General features: G+C 38.6%; 1 long non-coding RNA gene across 1 annotated transcript in view; it reads left to right on the top strand.

The window, feature by feature from the left end:
- The window catches only part of LOC102469334 (uncharacterized), a 79973-nt gene extending 62787 nt beyond the window's left edge, over positions 1–17186 (top strand). The window contains exon 3 of the long non-coding RNA XR_335530.1: positions 17151–17186. This is a non-coding gene — a long non-coding RNA (uncharacterized LOC102469334). The remainder of the gene's footprint in view (positions 1–17150) is intronic.
- The last annotated feature ends 1557 nt before the right edge of the window (positions 17187–18743 follow it).

Here is an 18743-nt window from a genome sequence, read left to right on the forward strand (position 1 = left end):
TTAACTATGATTAGGATAGATAAATGCTTTAGGAATTAACTATCTTAGAATCCACATACTATAACCTGAATTAACTTTGTCCTACGTGGTATGTAATGCTGAGAGCGTACAGGCTTGCAACCAGTAAACACTTTATAAAGTTTCTTTCTACCATGAAAGAGAGAGACTTTAAACAGGGTCTTCATGCTGCTTGAGCCAACCCCAGATCCTAGGCATAACCTCACCCAAAGTGTTCAGGGAGGTCTCTGGTCATGAACCCAGAGTTGTCCCATGTGGGTCAGGCTTGCAGAGGATGGCATTACCATTGCTCCACTGTTTTGTCCCCAAGTAAAATTTTAATTATTTATTTATTTATTTATTTATTGGAGAGGTTTTTGGCTATAGAGTGTGTGTGCGCTTATAAGAAAGACAGAGAGACAGAGAGAGAGAAAGCAAGAAATCATTCCCCAGGGGGATGGACACGCCACAATCCCTTCTCCTCCATTCTCCTCTCAGGATCTTGGGCACACATGCACATGCACCCGGCATGAGTCTAAGCCACCGAGTCCAGGACTCAAACCATGGCCGACTACATGAGAGTCCAGCGACATAGCTATTATGCCAACTGTTGGTCCCGTGGCCCCCAAGTAAAATTTTAAACAAATGGTTCAAATATTAGCTATGGGACTGAGACTGAACTCGTCAAACTATAGTTCTAAAATATTAAACATTATTCTTATTTTCTTAAATGCCAAGTAGCTGGACTGCAAATATTCTAGGTTGTTATTAATATAATATGTACCCAAATCAAATAATGGGAAGCCTCAAGACCATTACTTGGGATGTTGAATATTACTTCTGTCCAATTTGGGCAACAGATTTGTAGAAATAATGACCATGTGGGGCCCGCCATTCTGTCAGAAAGAATTCTTTAAATTTTCATAAAGAGAGGAAAATGATTTACTGAGAATAACCTTATTCAGTTGAAGATGATATTTGTATTCAGTTTCTTACAGAGATAGTTAAAGATGATTATGCTATAAAGATCATCATCTATTTGGTTCCTTTCTGATATTAATTTTCCATTCTCTAGGAATTAGAGAAAAGTCTCAAACAAAGGTAGCAGATATCTCAGGTTGCATCTACGTGAGCCATGGCCATCCTAGGACATAAGAATATCTGTATAAATCTGGAATGCTGGACTGGCAGTAGGGGATGAGGAGGGTGTATAGCACAAGGGTCTGTTTTCCTACAAAAAAAAACAAAACAAAGGAAGGAAAGTGTGAAGTTATAGAAGTTTGGTCAATTCTGATAAGTTATTGTCAGAGAGAAGCATACTGGCATTTGTCAATCAGCCAGCCCATTTAGGAGCAAGGGATCCACAACAAAAAAGTCACCAAAAACTCAAAAATCTGTTATTGCACAACTCTATATGATGTGAATCCTCCTGGAAGTGGTATTTTTGTTGTCACAGGGGCAGAATGATAGCAATATTGACAATAGCTGCATTGTTGATGTGGGTAATGATGAAGCACTGGTTTCAGTGCCTTCTCTTCTCTGAATATGAGACATCAGAACCCATGACTAGAAATCAGAGTCCTTGGTCTTAGGATCCTTGGCACCATCAGCACAATCTTGTAATCATCTATTTGGTTCCTTTCTGATATTAATTTTCCATTCTCTAGGAATTAGAGAAAAGTCTCAAACAAAGGTAGCAGATATCTCAGGTTGCATCTACGTGAGCCATGGCCATCCTAGGACATAAGAATATCTGTATAAATCTGGAATGCTGGACTGGCAGTAGGGGATGAGGAGGGTGTATAGCACAAGGGTCTGTTTTCCTACAAAAAAAACAAAACAAAGGAAGGAAAGTGTGAAGTTATAGAAGTTTGGTCAATTCTGATAAGTTATTGTCAGAGAGAAGCATACTGGCATTTGTCAATCAGCCAGCCCATTTAGGAGCAAGGGATCCACAACAAAAAAGTCACCAAAAACTCAAAAAGCTGTTATTGCACAACTCTATATGATGTGAATCCTCCTGGAAGTGGTATTTTTGTTGTCACAGGGGCAGAATGATAGCAATATTGACAATAGCTGCATTGTTGATGTGGGTAATGATGAAGCACTGGTTTCAGTGCCTTCTCTTCTCTGAATATGAGACATCAGAACCCATGACTAGAAATCAGAGTCCTTGGTCTTAGGATCCTTGGCACCATCAGCACAATCTTGTATAGGGCAGTGTCTGGGCAGTGACACTGGCACTAGTTAATAATGGCATCATTGTTTCTCCTAACTTAAATTCAGTTAGATACATTATTTAGAGCAGGTGATAAAAAAAAAATAGGTAGGTTCCCCATGGTAGTCAACAGAATGTTATCAGAACATATGTGAAACACGCACTAGATATTCTTAAACTTTTTTTAGGAAGAACTTCTGGGGGCCATTTCTTGAAGAGTAACTAGGATTATAGATGTTTTCCCCCTCTAAAATAGGTGTTTTTGAAACTTTGTTCTTAAATCCAACTAGTTTGACTCAGGATATCTAGTTGACTCAGGATATCTGGAAGATATACCTGAGGTCACAGGAATGATCTCTATCCTCTTTTCTCCTCTTAAAGACTCTGAAATATGTACCTGAGATCTCCCTTCAAAATTTCTTTGCTACCCAGATGTGGGGAGTGCAGTAGTTAACAGTCTCATGCTATCGGCTCCATTAGGATCTGTCTTAACCTTTTAGGCTAAGTTCTCCGATATGTCCCATAGACAATGACTGAGCAAAATAGTGCTCCAAGGTGTTTCAAGGCTGAGTCTTGCACAGTCCTTACTCTAGAGCTCTGTACTGGCTAGCAGTGACTGTGTCAAGTCTAGATCATGGCTTGACAGCTCCTCCTGCTTAATCCTACTTCTGCTTCTTTCCCTTAGAGGTATTACCTCCCAGTAAACCATTTTCACTCAATTCGTCTTAGTACTTGCTTCTTAGAGAGTGTAAGAGGAAGGATAACCCTCACTGTTCTCATTCCAAACTGTTCTGTTTGAAATGATGTGAAACACAATATCCTTCTGCCCTGGAAACATTATTATTATTATTATTATTATTATTGTTATTGTTATGCAGTCAAGCTGTTACTGTGAAAAGATACCAATTTTAAATCAGAGTTATACTAGTAATAAAAACTCAAACAAGTTGTTAATTTCTATGAGCCTTTATTTTCTTACCTTTCTAAGTTTGAGCTTGAGCTAGAAACAGATGCCCATTGACAGAAAGATGGATGCACCCCCTTGCTGTACACCACCATCAAACATCTCCCCTAACAGTTCCAGTGACAGTAGTGCCATATCATGGTCGCTATGGACTGCATAGATTTATAGTTATATTTACTTTAAGTTTTCATTTTCCTATAAGAGGAAGAATTTACCACCAACAGTTCTAAAATAAATGAAAGCACTATTTTTCATTTTTCACAGTAAAAATAATTTTTTACACAAGTTTGCTTACAAATTTTCTCCTTTCCCCTAGTGCCTGTCTTAACACACTGTACTGGCTCCAAGATATCCCTCATGTTCTGCTAAGCTAGGTCAACTGTGTCTCCCTCCAGTTGTTGTCATGACCTCATCAGCCATAAAGAGAATATTATCCAACAACAAGATCTAAGCTACCATGGAGGGGCTGGGCCTGGGATTGGAAAGGAAGATGGTTAGTAGGACATAGTAGATGACAGGGATCACTCACTCAATGGTGGCAAGTCCTCCACTGAAAAACTGTAGGCGAAGGGTCCGAAAGCAAAGTGATTTCTGATCTTGGTGTTGTAATGAACCATCACTTGCAAGGATCCAAATTCTCAAAGAAGCCTACAAGAAATGTATCCAATACTACAGAAAATCAAAGACAAACTTGAAGAAAAGACCAGAAAGTGTAAAATCCTTTTATGACAGGGATTGTAGAACAAATCAAACACACTGAGGTAATTTCAAGAACTACTAGTTCTCGATCAGTAAAAACATGAACCCAGGTGACGCGGTTGCTCTGTTGGACTACAGTAAAGATGGAGTGACCCCATGGATGATTTTCTTTAAGATTGCTTTAGAAATGGAAAACTATTAACGAATTAGGCAATAGGTGTGGGTCTATCACCTCTCATAAGTCTGCTGTTTATTCTCCACATAATACCAGGATTTGGGGGAGTGGGACAGATGTCATCTTGAGCTCTTCATTTATTTTGACCTTGATTTTTTAGAATGGAGTCTTTTTTTTTAAGCATGTAAATTGTCTAAAAATAAGAGTCATTTATATTAATTTGAGAGAATGCCTTTTGGTTGAAAACATATTTAAACTAAATCCAGTTTGTAGTATTCTTGAAGAGTCTAGATCCTGATTGTAGACACTACTAGAAAACATAAGACTGCCTTCAGATAGCTTCCACACTAAAGCCTACTTCTAGAACTGGAATATGAAACAAAAGTCTTAGTTTCGAGTTGAAGTAAAAAGAAAGACCATGCTCACAGCTGTATAAACATTTGAAGTAGATCCTTAATCATGCCATTACCTATAAACTGAAATAGTTAACTTTAAGAGAGAGTACAAAAGAATTAAAGGGGACTAATAGTAGGGGGAAATTTGTATATTTTCCTATCCTTTGATTTATTCTCTTATTGCTGTCTGTTTCTCTAGTTTTCTTGGCATAGTACTCCTCTCAGAATTTCTTGAAGAGCTGGTCTGGAATTGGTAAATTCTATCAGGTTCTGTTTATCTGAGAACATTTTTATTTTTTTTTTTCCCATATGAAGGGTAATCTTGCCAGGTAAAGTATTGTTGGTTGAAATTGTTTTTCACTTAACACTTTGAATATATTTCCCCATTCTTTCCTTGCTTGCATTGTATCCAATGAGAGATCCAGTGTTAACCTGATGGGATAGCCTTTGGAGGTTATTTGACATTTCTCTCTTGTCAACCTTAGTATCTTGTCTTTGTCGGTCACTCTGGTCAATCTAGCTATAATATGCTACAGAGAGTATCTTATTGGATTGATTCTACTTGGGGTTCTTTGTATTTCTTGGGTCTGGATGTTTGAGTGCCTCACTAGACTTGTAAAGATTTCTTCTAGGATTTCATGGATTGCATTATCTATGCTCTTATTAGTTTCTTCACCTTCTGGGATACCAATTATTTGGATATTTGGGCGTTTCATGGTATCTAGTATTTCTCATATATTATCCTCAGTTTTCTTGGCTGTTCTCTCAGTGCTTTTGATAATTTTTTCTAGGTTAGAAGTTTTGTCTTCTACTTCTGAAATTTGGCCTTCTACATGGTCTAACATGTTTTTGATACTTTTGAGGGAGGTTTTAATTTCCTGTATTTTAGCCATCATATTTAACAGTTCCATTTGATTCTTTTTTATGGTGTCCAAATCTTCTTTCATATAGGGGAAGGACTTCCTCACCTCTTAGAGCTCAATGTCTCTTGCATCTCATAGAATTTAGTTTTGTTGATTTTCTTTTTGTTTGCCAATGAAGATAGGTATTACATCTTGTCCTTTAAATCTAATCAGTAAATTTTCAGACATGGCTGATGTTCACCATGCCATTTACTGTTTTTCAAAAACAGGAGATTTTATTTCATTTGACTTCCTCTTTTTCTTTTAAAATAATCACATGAAATATTTTATCTGGTGTTTTTCCATAGAAAATTATGGGAGGGATGTAAAGAGAATTGTGAAAAATGTAGTAGGTGAATTTAGCTTTTCTATGCTTTTCATTTTCTTGGCCAAGTTTAAACCCCCGAAATCCTGAGTAGAGACTAAATTCAGGAAAGCTCAAATAAAGCCTGGTTTAAATATGGTTACATGTTCTTATGTTTTGTGAAAGAATCTATTCAATGTAGTAAGTACATTTAATTAATAAACACAAAATAACAGTAATGTCTTATAATTGTCTGGTGTTTTATGGTTTGTCAAGGACTATATCTTATTTGAGTCTTAGGTAGAAACACCCACAGGGTGATCTGTTTCAGGGTTTTCAGAGCCTTCTTTTTACAACACAAAGGAAGAAGAGTGAAAACATGTAATGGAATGTTAAAACAAAAGTCTTGCTTGAGACTTTAGGACAAATAGATCCCAGAGATAACAGATATTCTCTCTCTGGGTGGGTGGGAGATTTGAGAGTAGCCATAAGCACAGTTGAAGAAACATAGGGGTAAGAGTAAAGTTATTGTACTCTCCAAACTCCACCACTTGACGTAGCTTTTTTACCCTTTAGAATTACCAGGCATGATGCAACATTTTTCCACTCTGTCCCTCAAACTGCAGGAAACATGTACTAAAATAGCCAGCCCTTAATTAAGGTTGTCAGGTCCCCTCTTTAAATCCCCTTTTTCATCATGTGGATTTAGGAGAAACTTCTCCAACTCTTCCCCTTTGGAAAAACTCTATTTAAAGACCCTTTTTGGAATTCCTATTTAGAATTCCTAACTCTTTTCTGCCCTTGTGGACAAGGAGACTTTAAGAGTTATCTGGCTAGTTTTGGTCACCTAGTTTTTTCAGGTTCTACAGGGTGTTCTGAATCAACTTGATATCTGGTATCTGTTGGTCTCAGAAAAACTTCTGTTCTGATAGCCTGTTCCAAATAAAGTTTTGAGAAGTAGTGTGTCACACATGCACTGCCTGCACAGAGAAGTGTGTGTCATGAGAGTTGGTCCTCTAACAAAATAGATGGCCCCCACTTCACGATTCACCCCAGACATTAAACAAATGACTTTGTATTTCAAATCATCCCTCAAAAATTTAAAATGCTGGCTTACATATTAACTAATATAAGTTTTGGCTTATGTTTTTCCAGATGCCACACCCAGACAAAACAAAAATATTTGAAATCATTTCAAATATTTGGAAAAAATTGAAAAGTCACGCTTAATAGTAATAAAGAAAGTGGTGGGAGGGACTAAAGCAACAGCAACATGTAAGATCTTTTTTATACTTTATGTGACAAAAACTGTTAACTATTCCTTTGTCTTCTTGGGGACACAGCTTAAGTAAATTTTTCAGCCCCATTTACAATATCCCTGACTATGTGCCTGGTTCTAACCAATGGAATATATGCCACTTTGAAACAAGGTATTTAGAGAGCAAAAGTGCCCTCCCTTTCCCCATAATTATTTGGATTCTTTGTTCCCACACTAAGACATTCTGATTTAACTTCTATAGGGTACAACCTTAGCACAGAAGATTTTTTAAGTGTCTAAGTGATCCTAATGTGTAGCAAAGCTCAGGAATCACCATCCCAGGGAATAGCAGAGCTCCTGGATGAAGGAAACCTGAGGCTTTGAGTCACCACATGGAGAAAAGCTATCTATCTGTTTACCAGGAACAAAGTATAAAGAAAGAATGTGTTTTTGGAGTTTCTTTGAAAGAGAATTGCCCTAATTAGCAAAATATACTAAAGATAAGCCATATTGAAGAAGGTTACAGTGAAAATAATTTACTCATGTGTAGTCGCTTGCATTACTTTTTGCTTATGAAAGACAAATACATATAGTATGAAAATGAAAATATTTAATAAGTAAGTATTTTTAGTACTACATCAAAAATAAGTAATTCAGCACAAGTAAATGAATATAAAAGATCTGTGGATAGGCTTATAGAAAATAGAAAAAAAAACAGAAAAAGAGATTAAGTGTTCACCTGCTGGCTAGCTTCCTATTGATATTAGAATAAAATTCAAGGGACCACTGTGGTAACACGCCTGGACTCACATAAGAAAGGTGCAGTGTTGGTGTCTGCTGGCAAGCTTAAGAGTAACAGCTCTCTGGATGGTAATACTGTCAGTGTTCATCTCAGGACTTGGTCCTGTAAGGAAGAAAGTTAGAGAAAGGAGGAGACACAGGAGCAGAAATGCAGTGAATACAGACATCTGTGGTGCTTAGTCATGCTGAGCTTCTTTATTTATACATTTTTTTTTAGGCAGAGTGAGTTGTTTTGCAAGCTTTCAAGGATGTGGTTGAAGTTCTACAGTTAGGATAAGCACTTTAGTGTATACATTTTTCGACCTTGTTACTATCATGTGTGATCCTGTTATGAATCATAGGTAAAGCCAGGTTACTTATCTGTAAATGTGCTGTTCCTCTGCAACTCCAAGGAAGGCTGTCTGAGTATGCATCAAAGAGGATAATGTGTAAGCCATAAACATATAGAGCAGGCCTTCCCTGGCCTTGCTAGGGTCAGGATGTTTTCCAAGCACTATGGATATTTCCACAGAGCCACTAGTTTCTAAGGCATGTGTCAGTCAGCTAGAGTGAGTAATTAATGAGGCATGCAGATAACTGCTTTATGCTGCCAGGCTGCATACCCTCATATACCCCCTTTTCTTGTTTTAAGATCTAGCATTACTCTCCCCTGTTTAGGAGGAGGTCGACATCATGAGATGCATAAGGGTAATATATGAATACAGCAATAAGTGGTTAAGAGAACAATCAACAGAAATATAGCTCCAAAGAATAATTGTTTTAGCCAAGTAAAATTTAACCATCCAGTCATTCAGTTTTAAAGATCCCAGTTATTATCTTGTGTAATGTGTGCCTCAATTTCAGGAAGGTGAGTTATTTGACTATTCACCTTAGCACTGTTATCAGAAAGGTTGAAGCAGCACATATGCTGAACCTTTTTGCATCTCTGATTATGAAAGAGTAAAAGATAATCAATGGTAGCTCAGTTATCCAAAATGGCCTGGCATTGTTTCTTTTGTTCTGCATTAAGAAGAGCAATGGCAGTGGAACTGGCATTTAAACCTTTGGCTACTACACAGGCCAGATGGTGTATATTTATTTCATTCATCATAGGCACAAACATGTAACCTGCAACTAAGGCAATGATTAAGACCTTTTCCATAGGTGAAAGGAGGTGAACAGAGTCTTTACAGTCCTGAGGTAATTGGAAGGCTCCTTTTACCTGGAAAAGATTATTTCTTGATTTATTTGTAGGTCTGAGCAACATCTCTCAGGATGGTAAAGCAGTCACTATACAGCTAAGGCATCGTAAAGTGTTATGTGATAAATTAGCAGGAAAGTTAAATGTGTAGGATCCACATGCAAAAAAAAAAAAAAAACATCCTAAAGGTAATCTTACAAATCCATGGGCATAACTGACTGATTCCTTATTCTTACATACATGAGACATGGCAAGTAACTTAAGACAATTAGAAACACAGTTTTGAACTTGTACATGTGTCATTTTCAGATACTAACAACTTAGGAGTATATAACATTACATGATAAAGGTCCCCAACTGTACATGTCATTATAAGAAAGACTTTTATTAATATGTTTAAAGATTGTGATTTGTTGAATATCTTCAACGGGCTTACAGATCAGTTGCAAACTGGATCCTAATATGTACTGAGCATGTTCACTATGTTGCAGACAAAAAAAAAAAAAGTCAGATTAAGGTCCTGAGCTAATTTTATCCACATATTATAGCCGATTTGTTGATGAAGTTCTCCTTGAATGGGTTCTCAATTAAGCAGGGTGTTAGAAAGTGGAACAAACATGCACAGATAAATCAATGTACAATAGCATATCATAGAGTTCTGTAAGTTTTGCACACATAGCAAGAAACAGATTTTTAGGGGTTGGCTCCTTGTTCATCTCAGTCAGCATCTGTCGTGTGTCGTTGGACAAGGCCTTGATGTCTCCCCAAGTGCTGATGTTGGCCTCAGATGATCTCTTCAATTTCTTGTTCTTCTTGTATTGTTGATTCTGAATCTTCAGCTGTAAGTTTGGGATCAGGTCCTTTAGCGTCTGGTGCCAACTCATGATGTGCAGGTCGCACACACCAGGGAAGAATCCAAACTAGGCCTGTGGGAGTAAGCACAGAAGCAAACACTAGATGATTAAGGGAACTGGTTCATGCCATGTAGGATGGGGCAGTGTTTTATAAAAATCCTCAGTGGAGGGGAGCTTCTGTGAAGATGTCATATGTTGCCATTCCATGCTCCATTGGTAATTTTGAATCGAAAGTTAAACTTAAATGATTTAATTTATACATTGTTAGTGGTAATGACTTTGCAGCATGACTAGTGGGGGGCCCTAATTCCCCCTCTTTTTGTTTTAATAAGGAAGAGAGAGTTCTTTTTACTCTTTGATCCATATGTTCAACAATGGCCTGTTCTGTAGCATTATAAGGGATAACAGTAATGTGTTTTATATTCCCCTGGAGACAAAAATCTTGAAAGTTTTTAGAAGTATAGGCAGGTTCATTATCAGTTTTGATAGATTTGGGTCTACTCATGATGGAGATGGCAGATAGGACATGTCAAATAGCAGCTGAGGAATTTTCATTTGTATCAGTGATAACCAGACAAATCGGGGAAAAGTATCAACAACAACATGCAAATATTGATGGGAAGCCAACGAAGGAAAATGCGTAACATTCATTTGCCAAAGATCGTTGGCTAGGGATCCCCTGGGATTTACAGATTCCAAAAAGGGGATGTGCTGATGGCAATGATTACATGAATTTACGATATCTTTGACTTGAGCCATAATCAATTGAAATTGACAGGATAATGTTTTGGCATTTCAATGGTAAAACTGATGAGAAGTTATGAGATCATAAAAAAGAGAGCACATATCATTGCTTAAAACTGAATCTGCTTGAACATTCCCTTCAGAGAGAATGCCAGGGATTTTTGTATGGCTACGGATATGAGCAATGAAAAGGGGATGGCATCTTAGAGAAATTAAGGTTTGTAAAGTCAGGAAAAGACTTAACAAATTTTTATCTATATGTGAGGAAAGAATGGCATTTCTAATTTGAGTGGCTGTCAAAGCTGCATATTGACAGTCAATAATATTAATAGGTTGAGTGGGAAATAATCTGAATGCTAGACAAATGGCAGCCATCTTGTTTCTTTGACCTGGTTGATGAGGAGTAGTGAACAGATGTTGCCACTCATGATTATTCTTAAAGGCAATGACTCCTCGATTTTTATTACCATCAATAAACAAAGTTATCCCATCTATTGGAAACTCAGAAAGGGTGGAGATTAGATGAAGTTCAATTACCAAGAACACATCTTTTAAGAATTGAAAACAGGAATCCTTAGGAATGCCATAGCTAAATGTTTCCAAGAGGCGAGCCCTGCTTGATAAGTTTCTGGAAGTTCAAAAAGCCTCTGGTGATTGTCTAATGAGCAGAGTAACCAACTATTAAGAATGTCCTGTCTTGATAGTGCTATAATGCATGGTTTATGCCCTTAAATATTAGATTGGATAGATTATTGTCAATTGTAGAGATATTTTTTTCCTGAAAAATGAGGTGAGTGGAGCCATTCAAGAGTATGAACAGATGTGCAATGAATGACTATGGTGGCTGCAAAATAATAGTTGTGAGCATGAAGAATAACCAATTGTAAGGCGTTATTTAACTGTGGGAATTAGTTAATGAACTATTGTTTTAAAAGTAAATTGATTTCTTCTAATCCTGTGATCACATCAGGAGTAATTGAAACAGATCAATTAGGGTCAGTAAAAGTTTTAATAAACAAGAAAAATGGAGCAAGTAGATCAGTATGTAAAGGAAAATAGGGTGGAAGTGAATTAAGATGTCCTAAAAATTGCTGCAGTTGTAGCATAGTCATAGAGGATGGTAAAATTATAAGAGGAACTTGAGGCACAGAGTAGGCCTGGGTGAACTTGTGACCAAGGTATTATATTTGATAGTTAACTTGAATTTTTTCAGGAGCTACTTGTAGCCCAATGCCTTGAAGGATGGACTGTAATTCTCTCAAGTGAGGGTATCTAAATCAGGGTAAGCTAGCAGAATGTTTTCTATATAATGATACACTGAATGAGAAGAGTGTAAGTCACGGTAAGGTTTTAAAGCCTGAGCTACAAAATATTGACATAGGGTACGACTGTTTATCATTCCTTGGGGCTAGACTACCCAATGAAATCTGCAGGCAGGAGCGAAATTATTTACTGTTGGAAGTGTAAAGGCAAATTTCATCCTGTCCGCTGGTGAAAGAGGGATAGTAAAAAAACAATCCTTAGGGTCTATAATAAAGACCTTATAGTTAAGTAGAATTAGGTTTGGATTAAGTAGATCACATTGTAAGGAGAACCATGAGAACCATGAATTGATTAACGACTCTCAAGTCTTGGAAAAGTTTCCATTTACCAGCCTTTTTATTATGACAAGTATGAGGATATTATAAGGAGTTGTAGTTTCTTTTAAATGACCTGCCCTGAGTTGTTCGTCTACCAAGGCTTCAGCAGTGAGAAGTTTTTGTTTTTGTTTTTGTTTTGTTTTTGTAATGGCCATTGTCTATCCAAATGGTGTCTTGAGTTTTCCATGTAATTGGCAGGGCAGTTGCTACTGAGGCCATTACAATAAAGGGGATTGTATGGTCATTTTTAGCTCTGGCAAGATGTCTCTTTCCCAGATAATAAAAGGTATTTATACTAGGTAAGATTGTATTTTAGCTGTAATTTCATGAGAAGAGTCTGGCTTAGACCAGTTTAATACCATTTGACTCTGATAGGAGGTCAATGATCCCCTTATGCCCCATTCATACTGGGTAGGATCCTTAGGCCAAGCTTCAGGTCATCCAGACACCAGAAAAACTGTAGCATTGACATCCATGTCTAACAGACCTGTTACCTTCTGATTATTAACTAAAAGTATATAGCGGATCCAAAACCCTTGTCATTCCTTTAACATTGCCTAGGGGTAACCATTATATAAGGTAGGAGGATTAATTGAGCAACGGAGTCCTCCTTTTTTATTTCTTGAGGAAGAAAGGACCATACTTGAATTTTTATAATTCCTGTAAAGTCAGAGTCTATAACCCTAAGAACAACAAAGTGTACCTTTTTTTTTTTTTTAAAGAGGTTTTTGTTATAGGGCATGTGCACTCACCAGACAGAGAGAAACAGAGAGACAGAAAGCCAGAAATCACCCCCCAGGGAGGATGGCCATGCCACAATCCCTTCTCCTCCATTCTCCTCTCAGGATCTTGGGCACACATGCACACACGCCCGGTGTGAGTTTTAAGCCACCGGCTCTGGGATGCGAACTGCAAGTCGACTACGTGGGCGTCCAGCGGCATAGCCATTACGCTAACTGCTGGTCCCAGTACCTTTTTAAATATATGGGACCGTGGGTTACCATGGTCCCATATGCCCATCCTTCAAAGGTCCAGTTAATTGGTTATTTATTAGAGACTTCTCCAGATAATTTCAGGTATACATCTTTTTGGTCAATCAAATCAATTCCTGCACTACCTGAGGTGGCATGATGGGCCTCATACACAGTTGGATTGACAATGTCCAAATTAGGAGCTAAGAGTTGTTCTGGTTGGACTGAAGGCATTGCCTCCTTTGGCCCTGGGCTGGAGGAGGGCCTGGTAAAGGGTTTCCCAAAGTGTATGTTTTGGAATGACATCAATTGGTCCAATGAAATCCCTTCTGGCAGTTTTTGCATTTTGAGAAGGTCTTTTTTATTTTTCCCCATGCCCTTTGAAGATGTCCCTCTTTTCCACAGTTGAAACATTTTATGTTATTGGGCCACAAGACAGCAGCCAGTATACCCCTTCCTTATGGCTCTCAGTACCCACTATTTGGCAAGCTTGGATCATTTCAGCCAGAGTGGTGAAAGGCTTGTTACAAATTCCCTTTAATACTATCTGACCGTCTGCATTAGTGTTTTCATAGGCCAGTTTTTTAAATAGAATATCAGAAATTTCTTAGTTTTCCATTTGTATTTGTAATGCTTTTTGAAGTTGATCCATAAAGGTATCATAATTTTCTTGAGCACCCTGTCTAATTTTTGTGAATGATAAATTTCCTGCAGAAGAGTCAGAGATCTTTTCCATACTTACAGTGTGAGATCTGCTATTTGAGAGAAGCTTTCAAGGGGAAACTGGAGCTATCTCTCATGGGTATTATAATCATCAGTCCCTACAAGCATGTCAAAGGTAATTTCAGGGATATTCATTCTATTCCCCACTGCTTTACAGCAACAACTGTCATCATATTCCTATTTCCATACAGTATATTGGGCAGAAGATGTTACCATTTCACTAGCCCTTTCCAATCATTTGGGATCATATTATATGAAGTGGCTACATTTTTCATTATACCTAACACATGTTGACTGCTGGTTCCATATTCACTGGTGGCTCTTTTTAATTCTTCATAAAAAGAGTATGGCAAGGATTCATATTTTATTCTCCCTTGTCCAGATCTTACTATTGGGAAAATGGCTAATATTGATGCACCTCCATCTTGGAGAGCACTTTCTATGCGATCCTGCAATCCTTTCTATGCAATCCATACATTCTTTAGATCTCATATTGTCAATGGCTGGAAACAATGTAGAAGGAGGAGGTGCCTCAAAAGAGTCAATAGAGGGCTCAAGAGGCACAGGCAAAAGAGGAGAAGGAGATGGAGGACAAGGAGGAGTGAAGGGACCAGGAATTGGTTCTTTTTCTTGGGACAATTTTCTTTCTGAACTAGGTGTGGGAGGAGTTCCAAACATATAGCATCACAACAAAGATGCCAAGCAGGACCTCCACAGAGTGCAAGGCTCTGCATGGAGACAGACACTGATTTTGTCCTACTCTTCAATTTAAGAGAGCTATTTTCGGGATACCAAGGGCAGGATAAATAAATTTTTTGTAACATTTGAGATATGGTTTTTGAGGAAATATAATATTCTGCTCATGCTCACAAAAAAAAAGAGCTCATTTCTTTTTTTTATTATCATCATCATAATCTTCTTTATATTACATTGGATTACATATAACTTTACAGTGTATTACATTGTTTTTTCAAAAGGGAATGCCATGCATGTCCGTCAGTACAGAGACATTAATCTCCCCACTTCAACATTCAATATCTTTTCTATGTTTTCCCTAATCATTATTTTTATTATTCTAATTATTTTTTAAAACAGTCAATTGCTATTTCTCATTTTGCTTGTAAAAATACTTTGCCTATCATGAAATACTTCTCAGACCAATCTAGTTGAGAATACTATACATGTCATCATCAACAGTTAATAAGCCCTATCTGTTTCTCACTAACGTCCTGCCTCTCTATTGTTCACTTGCTATCTTTCTCTATCCTCTTCTCTTCACTTAAAAGAGCTCGTTTCTATGTGGGAGAAAGCCGATTCTCCATATTGAGATCCCGGGATCTCCATAGAGATACATGGTGTGTCTGTAGCCCTATCTTGAGAGTGGGTCTCCATATGCAGCATTCTTTATACTAGCCATTTACTTTTCCTCCACTTCAGAAAAGAAATTACTTCCTTCTTTACTTTTGGGATCAAACACCAACAAAGCTACCTTAAAGTTATTTCAAACAGTGCCCAAACTCCCTTTTTGGGAACAGGCTGGAAACTACATATGACTTTCTTAAAAGCTCTGCCTTCTATTCCGTGTATAAATCAAAAGCAAGAAGAAGGTCTTATATCAGATAATTAAGGAGAGAGCTGGCAGCTAAAGGGCAATTGATGTAAAATGAGTACAAAATGCCTCACAAGTTCTATGGCAACGTCTTCTCAGTGATAACCTGTCTGGTGAACTTCTCTAGCAGTAAAATGGAGTTCATGTAAAAAACAATGGCTGAGAACTTCCACGGCCTTGTGGGGGTGAAGAGTATTCTAACCTCAAATCATTTCCTTGTCACTCCAAGCAGAGGGAGCATGTCTCCTTTCTTTTAAGAATTTTCTTAAGAATTTCAAGTTCAGTTGGAGTAAAAGCAAAAGTAGTGATAGTGCACAGAAATTTGGAGCCAAGCCTCTGAGGACAGAGAGGCCGTCCAGTCATTTACTTATTGCTGTGATGTGCTGCTGAATTTGTTGTATTAGCTTCACTGTGCTAAGGACTCAGGCAGAGACAGACAAAGGGAGATCTCTCCAAGGAGAGACACAATTGGGCATCTGTCTGGCTGCATCCCCAGAGGGACTTTGAGGAGTCACTTGGCTCTGGCGATAGGCTATCCACTGCTGGATCAGATGTGCAGGGAGGGTACGGGACCCCCAACATCTGATTTTATCGTATGACTATATGAGATCTCCACAGAACCACAAGTTAGGACTCAATCAGACTCTGTAGCAACAAAGCCATGGAGCCACAAACACTCTCACTCACTCACCCAAATAATAAGCATATCAGAATTATGAGAAGCCCACGAATTGTGAGGTCCGGGCATCTTGGGTATGAACCCCAGGTTTGGGCACCAATCTGTCAGCATCTGCCAGAAAGCTTAAGAGTAACATCTCTCTGGATGGTAATACTGTCAGTGTTCACCCTGGGGCTTGGTCCTATAAGGAAGAAAGTTAGAGAAAGGAAGAGAAATAGAAGCAGAAGTGCAGTGAACACAGATGAACTGTCTGGGTTTACTTCTAAGAGGATAAGGAGTAAGCCATAAACATTATATAGAGCAGGCCTCAAATGACCTAGCTAGGATTAGGATGTTTCCCAAGCACTACAGATGTTTCTACAGAGCCACTAGTTTCTAAAGTATGTGTCAGCCAGCTCAAATGAGTAATTAATGAGGCATGCATGGAGGAGTCCGACCCAGTGAGGCCCCAGGATCTGTCTGAGCCCCCCGACCTTTGAGCTCTGCTTCCGATTGGATCAACACGTTGGCAAGGCCACTGTTGTGCAACCCCCGACCTTGGAACAAAGCTTGGGTCACTTAGCATGTCAGCAAGGCTGTTTGCTATTTGCTCCAGAAACTGGCAGCCTCACTGGGAAGCGACCCCCCTCTGACTCCCCAATTTACTATTATAAAAGAATTGCATAGCTCTCCTATACATCCTGAGTGTATGATAAAATCTTCCAGCAAGTCCCCCAACCCGCTCCCCTTTGCTCAGATCACTTATTATTAATTACAATGCTTTATCTCCATGGTCACAATAGAGGGTGGGCTGAAGTTCTTTCTAGGCAGAAGTAATCTTAACCTTTGGAAGGCCCTTCAAAATACATTTAAGGTAAACTTAATCCTTTCTTTACCCAAAATAGGATTAGGCCAAAACTGGCCCAGGACACCTCCACCCTCTCCAAGTGAAATAGATAAAGATATTAGGATTCCTCAAATTAAGTTATAGATCCCTACAAAACTGTATAAGTATCATTCTTTATTAAGATGCATAAGAACTAATATCTTTTCTTGAGATTTTCTTTTCTCAGCACCATTCCCAGTAATCACAAGATGGCTGCTACGCCGCATCAACTGATGATCACCTCTGCTTTCTGGAACCGCTTTCCCGAAACTGCGTTCCATGGAGACCCACCTACAATTGAGGAACTGCACTAGACCCACCTTTAATCCACCCCTGAATAGGAACTGCACTAGACCCACCTTTAATCCACCCCTGAATAGGAATTGCACTAGACCCACCCTTAATCCGGCCCTGAATAGAATCTATGTTCTTTATTGATAAAAACTTTATAAGCTGTTAATTGAAACACTAGCCCCTCTCCCATTTACCTGTATGTAACACATTCTCAATAAAAAGGCACGATGATTCCTAGCAGTTGTCACTCCTCAGAGAGCGATCTTTGAGGGGTGTCCGGCATAGGACGTGCATGAGAAAGCATCGAGGCCTCTGTCTTCTGTTCACCTTCGCCACCTTCGTCGAGATAACCCACCCACTCAGGATGTATAGGAGAGCTATCCAGCTGAGGCTGGACCCCGGCACATGCAGATAACTGCTACATGCTGCCAGACTGGATACCCTCATACAGGGCTCAAACTCAGGAACCTTGCTGAGCATGCTGGGGACATGCCTGTGAACTGGGCTGGATGAGACTAGGGGTGAGATTAGGATAAAAACTCTGTTGGGAGTGTCTCTCCTTCTCTCTCTCCCTTTCTCTCTCTTTGAGGAATTGAATAAATAAACAAAAAATTTAGGACCTTTATGACAACAAAGGCTCTGCCTGTTCTGTTTCATCACACCTCTTTCTTCTTTGTATGAACTATGTTTTAGCCACCAGCTTTCTATTGGAGCCTCAGAGATGCATAGCTTCTTCTATTGCAGGGCTTTGCCCATTTCCTCTTGGCTTAGAAAGTGATTATCTTCCCTAAATCCTCTTATCCTTCACTTGGCTTACTCTCTGTCCTCCAAGCAGCAGCTTAAATGTAATTTCTATAAGAAAACTTCTCCAACTAGGTCTGATCTCTCAATATTCCCTCTCATCTCAATCTGTACACACACACACAGTATGTGTGTGTGTGTGTAAATTTTTAAAAATTTGTCAGAGGGTGTGTTTACTCGCCAGAGAGAGAGACAGAAAGAGAGGGAGATGGAAAACAAGAAAGCATCCCTACATGGGAAATGTTTATGCCATAGTCCCTTCTCCTCTTTCTCTCCCTCTTTTCAAGATTTTGGGCATACACGCACACACACACACGCCTGGCATGTTTTCAAACCTCCAGGTCTGGAACTCTGTGTGATCAGCCATGTGGAATCTACCATCTATGCCATGGACTGGCCTCATAATTTTAATTTTGAAAGTGTTTATTAGTATTTATTTAATCATCTTTTTTTCATCTTTTTTTCATTAAATGTAGAGTTCTAGAAAGAAAGAAGGGTATTTATTTGATTTGATTATATTTTCTTCTATCACATGGGAGGGACATAGTAGGCACTCAGTAGATATTTGCATAAGAAATAATGTAAGTCCAGTTTTAATACTTTTGTTTCAAGGGACAGACAAATGATTTGAGAGGTTTGTGGCTGAGGAAGCCAAAAGCATTAACCTGTT

This window comes from Tupaia chinensis, unplaced genomic scaffold, assembly GCF_000334495.1.
Source record: "Tupaia chinensis unplaced genomic scaffold, TupChi_1.0 Scaffold000434_1, whole genome shotgun sequence".
Lineage (NCBI taxonomy): Eukaryota > Metazoa > Chordata > Mammalia > Scandentia > Tupaiidae > Tupaia > Tupaia belangeri.